Source organism: Thermobia domestica, chromosome 9 (genome assembly GCF_964235325.1).
Source record: "Thermobia domestica chromosome 9, izTheDome1.hap1.1, whole genome shotgun sequence".
In the NCBI taxonomy this organism is placed as follows: domain Eukaryota; kingdom Metazoa; phylum Arthropoda; class Insecta; order Zygentoma; family Lepismatidae; genus Thermobia; species Thermobia domestica.
Window position 1 is genome coordinate 38181238 of NC_137462.1, and position 7989 is coordinate 38189226.

Genomic DNA, 7989 nt, shown 5'->3' on the forward strand with positions numbered 1-7989 from the left:
TTCTTCAAAACCGGTTCGGTTTCACCGAAAACGGTTATTGGTTTTCTCCAAAACCGGTTCGTTTTTTCAGCTGATCCGGTTTCGGTTTTCTTCAAAACCGATTCCGTTTTTTTAAAATTTGTTCTATTTCTGACCAGAATGGTGTTTCGTTGTTGTCCGGAAACCGAATCAATTTCCACAGAAATAGTTTTATGTGTTTTCGAAAAGTTTTCACCGAAACCGGTTTTGGAGAAAACCGGAACCGGTTTCTGTGAAAAACCGAACCGGTTTTGGAGAAAACCGAAATGTCGGTTTTTTGGGTTTCGGTTTTTATAGAAACCGGTTTTCGGTTTTTATAGAAACCGGTTTTGCCCATCCCTAGTTATAACCCGATTTCGTAACTGTTTATAAGTTGTTGTAATGTCAAACCACAAAGAAAACATTTCAAATTTTGTATTTCATATATTTTCATTTTTACAGACTATGCATTAGGGCGGGGCGAACTTCAAGAAATGTAAACAGAAGCTTTTGTCTCTAGTTCTAAAAGTTGATACAAGTAAAGATAATTTCGTATGTAAAATTTCAGATTTTTATCTTTTGATTTAAGAGTCCCAACTTTGAGTTAACAATGAAGCTATTATTGGCATATGATAAAAAGTAGTTTTTTTTTTCTGTTCAGTAGGTTTATTGTTCTAAAACATGCAGAACAAGAGGTATTAATTATTATTTTAAAGAAGTATTACTTAATTATCTGCTTTCAGAGACGCATGCTTAGTATCCAAATTTCCAAATTTCCTTCTTGATTCCTCGGATGAAGCAATCATTCCATGTCTGGCTTTATGACCAAAAACTTTTGTGGAAACCTTGGAAACTTCTTTTACGACTCGTTCAACTGCTTCTGAATGACATTGAATTCCTGTACATTCCTGTAATAGTATGCATGCACATGTCTTGATTTCCGTAATTGTCACATTTATTTTTCCCACCTGAGGTATTGGGGTTATATTAGTTAATTATACCCATCTCAATGTGTTAGCTGAACTCCAAGCAGACTCTGAACATCAGAAAGGACAACCTCCTTAGTACAGAGCTAATACGACATTAACTGATCACGTGACTGCGCTTGATTAACGAATTCTATCTGAATATCGCTCGTAATCTCTAAAACTAGAAAAGCAAATAATATACTAAATTCTTTTATTTTTAAAGAGGTGCCATTCCTACAAAAATGACAGGCCGTAAATGTTATACATTATCTAAAGGCATCAATGTATATAATAGGAACAATGACAGGATCATTCAATAGACAGAATAGGGTCGATCTCTATAAGGATCGATGTTTAATAAACCAATAAAATTAAAAAAAGTTTATTTATAGTTTATTTTTTTCCACCTGTTACTGTTTTACAATGTTTTTGGACTATCAGTGATAAAGATACTTTCGTAGAACATTTTATTATTGAAACCGATACAATAAATGCAAACTCAATGTGTATTACTTAGAAAAAAATGTTAACTTGGGATTTTCGATACAAATCAGAAACGTGTGTGTGTTGTTTTTAATTATAGGCGTCTCAAGTTGGAAAAAGTGTAGTATAAATTTTGTTTTTAAAATATTAGCAAAAAGATTTAGTTAATAAAATATAATTTTCACTATAGCTAAGTGTGACTAAATTTTTTTTTTAAATTATATTGAAGAATATTGAAAAATTTACTTATTAACGTAACCAAATAGTTTGTTACAAACTTCACATAATTAAGCACTTAGCTATACAGTTCATATGTTATTAGCAATTGAATTATTTATCCAATAGGGCGTTTGAATTCTTCTTCCATTTGAACAACGAAATCATCATAGCTAATCACGTTGTTTCCGTAAATATCGGCATCCTTAAGAAATTCTTCAACTTCTTGCTCAGTCATTTTATCACCCAAATTCATCATGTACTTCTTCAGATCGTAAGCAGAGACAAACCCAAGTCCTTCAATGTCAAACACTTTGAACAGTTCTCGAATCTCGTCTCCTTCAGAGACATATTCCATCCTTTTGTCCATAAATAGCATAAACGTTTTCCGATCTATAAACCCAGTTTCTTTTGGATCTAATCTCTTGAGTAGGATTTCTGCTTCTTCTTCCGATACGGAATGGCAGCATGCCTTCATACAAGTCACAAGATCGGAGGTGGGAAGTTTCTTGGTTTCGTTAGGATCAAACAAGGCAAATGCTGCTCGGTAGGCTGCGATCTGTTCCAAATTGAGGAACTTAATTTCTGCTATCTCCTCATCTATTTCCGCACCCTCTTCTTCTCCTTCTTCCTCCTCATTTCGTTGAGCTTCAGGATTCATGTTCTCTCTAGATGCAGAACCTGATTGTTTCCTGGATACCCTAAGTAAGACTGGAGTGGCCTGGTAAAGTGGATCTTTGTTACTGGTATCACTGTTGATGTCTGTCGAAAATAAACAAAATAAGTTTATCACACTTTTTTTTTCACAATATTAATAATAATCTAAATACAACTTTAAAAAACTTAAGTTTTGACGGTCACATTTTCTTTTACAGAAGATTCAAATCCTTGACAACAAGAAAACAATTTAAAAAAATAATTGCATTTGATTTTCTTTCATCGCAATTCCTTTCAATACTCCAGTGACGTATGAACTGGAAGAAATTAAGTGTATGGAATTTATGGAACTCGATAAGCCGACGGCGGTGGCTCAGTGGTAGAGCGTTCACCTCTGGTGCATGGGGTCTCGGGTTCAAACCCTGCTCCCGCCAAGTGAACTTTGTGGTGGACAAACACCGTGTGCGTGGGTTTTCTCGGGGTTCTCCCGTTTCCTCCCACTTTCTTCATTCCACCATTTCATTCACTTCTCATAATCACCGTCTCCTTTAGCCTCACCGGCATAAGAGTGGGACGTAAAACTCAAAGATTTCATTTCATTTCATTTCGATAAGCCGAAGTTAAGTACTTGAAATACGAAAACCACACTCGAAAACTGGATCTAAGGTTTTGTGTAATATTGTGGCCTTATACGATACAGATTTTTGATTTGACTTAATGAGTTGAGTTGATTTTGAGTATAACGTCCCGTTCAGCAGCGAGGCTATATGAGACGTGGACCTACTGATTAACTGGAATCCAAACCACATGAGCTCCCGCCGGGAATCGAACCCGGGTCTGATTTGACTTAAGTTTACCATCCCTTTCAGGAGCGAAACTAAGTGAGACGTAGTCCTACAGTTTAACATGGGATCCAAACCACATGAGCTCCTGCCACGAATTGAATCCTGATTTTCTGCGTTAAAGGTGCAGATACCATATGTGTGGAGCTGTTCAAGTTAGTGAGGGTCATAGTGTAATATGTTCAAGAGTACAACGCAAAAGGCTTATTTTGTTCTCATGCAAATGCTGTCTAAAAGGTTTTATGGAACCCAAGAAGGACATACATATGTCGTCGACATGACCATGAGATAGAGTACATGTGATATTTTTAGGAATGCGCACGAGACGAGTCGAGACAGGATTTTCCTGACAAAATTCGAGTCGAGACACGGGTCCTCCAATAGAGAAATATACAGTTTTCGAGTCGAGACATTGCTTTTACAGCACATTTTCGAGACGAGACAGACACAAATCTTGTCTCGCGCGCATCCCTAGATATTTTGTACACGTATGGTATAGCCATTTAGTGTTTTCAAGCGATTTTGACTCTGTACGGTAACACAGGGTCGGTCCAAAGGGATTTTTTTAACTTTTGTAAAAGGGATTTTTCAAAAAAAATCCCAATTTTCATCGAATTCTCCTTTTTAGATATATGATACGGACATGCGAATTGTACCGTTTAGAAGGTTGCTTTATTCTGAGGAGAATGAGTTACGAACTATGATCCTTGGATAAATAGTGAAGATGCAGTAGCTGCTTGACTGAAAGTCTAAAATTTACTTTTAAAATCCCCAAAAGGGTTAATATTTGTGTACCCGCAACCAGGGGCGGATCCAGGACCGACTTCTGGGGGGGTGGTGGGTTGTCATAATGCTACTTTTAAGGACTCCAAACTTTGGGATGGGTTTTATTTATATATATAAAATAAGAAAGTCTCCTCTTCTGGGGAGGGCGATCGCCCCGATCGCCCCCCCTGGATCCGCCCCTGCCCGCAACTAGCTGAACAAACATTTATAAAAATGAAAGCTACATGTAAAAAATTAGAACTTTTAATTAATCACAATTAGCGAACCTAAGGCTTGAGGGAATCAACTATTAATAATAATATGTAAATCCATAACAATATAATCATACAGTAGTAATGTTAAGTCAATAGATAGATATAGATATAGATATAGATATATATAGATAGATACATATAATTGAACATAGTGTTTAGTGTTAACAAAAGATTAATATAGTTAGAATATGCACATAGGAAAAGGAACGAAAGTGAATTGAGAAAATGCGTGGGTGGAGTAAAAAAAAGTATAAATTACGGATGGAATTTTTACTTTCGGTCGAGGACAAAACAGAAACCACGTTAATAAGTATCCTAATTTTTTTGTTCTTTCAACTCTCCACACAAGATGGCCTAGTTCTCAGACTTGGTTGACATTACTATTTAACATGTCGGTTCAACTGAAAGGATAAAGACCAAGATGTTTGTTCAGTTACGTCAGAGAATACATAGACCCACACATTTACATGCGTATGCATAATTTGACTTCCAAGTGCTACATATCTTCCAACTCTTATTTCATAATCTAGAATACTTTTTCATGAAACCAATAATCGGGTTACAAATTGATCTGATAGTTTCATAGGCATGTCTGAATGCAAAGAACAGGTTAGTAGGGCTTAAATCCATTTTAAAGATTAATAATTGAAATGATAATACATACCTTTAACATACACCGTAGACAAGTGGTATTCAAGTTGAGGAACGTAACTGCTCCTTAGTGAATGTTTAAGATAGAATTTAGCGTTCCCTTTCAGCAGCAAGGTCATATGAGACGAACCTTTAGTTTAAGGTGGAATCCGAACCATCGTGACATATTCAAACTTCAAAGCTCTCTCACCGGGAATCGAAACCAATCCCAAGTACACCAAAAGAGGCCTCGTTAGCTACTAGACCACCGAACAAGTCTGTATAAGATAGTCCTATTTTGCAATACAGCTCTATTACACGTATAGCGTAATTCTGCTTATAGTAAAACCAGGTTATTTAAGTAATAAATAATACTTTTTTTTTGATACAGTTGCCTATAGTTTATTAATTGTAGTCTCCCTCGCCCCCCTCTCTCTTTCTCTTTTTCCTGCCGCCATATCCGGCAGGAAAGGAGATTACATGATTAATGGATAATATCAAAACAAAAAATCGTGTGTGAAGACGAAAAGGTCAGCGGAAGACCGTGGAACATGGAAGCTTCTCAGTTACAGCAAGTGACCTGCCAATATTGGCAGAATACCTATGATGATGATGATCTGTAGTTTTGATTAAGAATACTTAAATCTGGGGTCATGGGAAGAAAAAAGTCTAGACAACAATTTGGGAGCGTTTATTTTGTTCCCTTTCATTTTGAGTTTAAAATTCCACCATTATTCTTCGAGAATAAGGAGACGGTGACAATGAGATAAATGGTAATGATAAGATGAAGAATGTAAGAGTAAACGGGAGAACCCCGATGAAACCCACGCACACAGTGTTTATCCACCACAGAGCCCACTTGGCGGGAGAGCTGAGATCGAACCAAGGATTCACTCACTAGAGGTGAGTACTCTATCACTAAGCACCACGGACCCCGCGCTTATAGTTTTAATTAAATTAGTAAAATTTGTCACAATATGGCATTCCTACGTAAATATGAAGTTTGTAACAATCGATTGTAAATTAATAAAATGTCGATACTTTAAAATTGAGGGTATAAAGAAGAACGAACAATAAATGATAAGTGGATCGAGAAAAAAAATAGAAAATGATGCTAAAAATAGCATGGGAGACAAGAAAATATTTGCGATTAGTAAAAAGAACAAAAGAAACTTGCTACACACTAATTTTTAAAAAGCACGTAAGTAAAAGCACCTTTCTCCTTTCTATGAGATATAATAGAAAACATGGCCGAAGGAAAACTAGAGAAGAGGAAAATATAGGTATTGATTGACATGAAATGTACATCTGTGTCATCGGTTAGTATTCTTACACGGACACTATCGCTACAAGCAGATATTCCTTAATGCACATACTCACCGTCGCTAACGTGTCAGTCTCCTACGAAACGCACTTCCAGGACAGCCCATAGCTTGGGCCCGTTCTGAACCGGAATAGATCCGAAGCTTGTTTGTAGACCCACCTAACAAAGGTTGGTGTGCTTTTTCACACGAACACTCATTATGGCATATTACACTCATTATGGCATTATGGTATACACTACCTGGCGGACATGAGCCAAGAAATTAAAGAGTAGAGTACATTAGGATGTTACACCAAGAAAAGTAATGTAAAATCATTTTATAAAGTGGTAAAATATTTTTCATTAAGACTATCTATAGCTTATACTGCTCAGTAACGGAGGCAATAACTCCAGTATTTTTTTTTTAATTTCAGTTAAAAACTAGGCCAATATTCAGTTGAGGGGAGCCAGCCCTTTCTTTTTCGAAAAAGTTACTATTTTGCTAATTCCTTTTAATATTAGGTTAGGTTTGGTATTTTCAATTATCACTTATCTTCATGGCTTGTATAAATCGGGTACTGCCTTCAAAACATTGTGCATCACATTCTCCTCTTGCATCGAACATTTGAATAAGTACGGTCAAAATCAACTACGCTTCCCTTACTTCATTTTTTCTGTAAACCTTCTATTTTTATCAAATTTTGGCCCCCTTCATCTAAACATTAATTAAGAACTATTTAAAATCTCAAAATTTGTGTTTCACCCTCATAGAAAAACAAATTTTTATTCTACAATACGAAACCCTTGCGGCTTGTGTATAGCCCGCTCCCCCCAGTTCTTTGTCACCGGAACTAGAGGAGTCACTACTACTACTACTACTGCTACTGCTACTACTATTACTACTACTACTGCTACTACTACCACCACTACTACTACTACTACTACTACCGCTCTTACTACTACTACTACTACCACTACCGCTACTACTTCTGCTACTTCTACTATTTATACTAAATGTTCCTTACCACAAAATTTACATCTTAAATCTTTATAACATGCGATTCCGATTCATTATGAACTAATATGAGTCGTTAGAATCACTGGAGCGGGCTAAACTGAATCCATCCTTGGTAATGTCCGTGTGGCTATATAGTTCTGGATTCGATCTCCGGTTGAGATACTAGACCTTGGATTAAAAGTCGAATAGTGATTCATTTCCATTTTAACCACTAGTTTTCGCCTGATCTAGCCTGTAGTCTCGATACTAAAACGAAATGTCAATCATCCATTCAATCCACTCCCTAATATTAAATGAAATTAAATATTAATATAGAAATATTAAATCATTATTCTGAGTTTTGCAAAGCTTAATTCAAACGTTAAATCAATTGTAATGTATGCATGCAACTCTATATTTAGAATTTCTATTACATTATAAATGTTTATATTTTAAATGTATTTAAGTTAATTTTTACCTCAATTTTGAGAAATCAATCTACTGGAAAATCCTTTTGAAGAGCACGGTATACTATGTAGAAACGAGCAGTTGTTAAAGATAATGTTTTGTTTTAATGGCCAGTGTATGAATCTTGTACCATTTTTCTGCCTCTTCCAATTACAGTGAATTATGGACCACGTCGTGATTGTTACGAAAATTAGTAAAGCGAATTCTATTAAGGTTAAGGACTGTTATTTGCAAGTGCAGAAAAATAAATTCAATTTAAAATCGGATTATGTGGTTCTAGAAATATTAAGATTTGCCGTCATGAGTCATATTTCAGATGCTTGTTTCACTCCTGCCTAAAGAATTGCTTTTTTTGATATAGTAAATTAAGTTAAAATGTTTTCTAGAT

The 7989-nt window shown here is 35.7% G+C and overlaps 1 pseudogene across 1 annotated transcript; it reads right to left on the minus strand.

Annotated features, from left to right (window-relative positions):
* Positions 1-1345: 1345 nt before the first annotated feature.
* On the minus strand, positions 1346-7743 carry LOC145693966 (calmodulin, flagellar pseudogene; annotated as a pseudogene). The gene is made up of 2 exons (XR_014132862.1): positions 7612-7743; positions 1346-2426 (listed from the first exon to the last, which is right to left on the minus strand). The product of XR_014132862.1 is annotated as a calmodulin, flagellar pseudogene (transcript).
* Between the last annotated feature and the right edge of the window lie 246 nt (positions 7744-7989).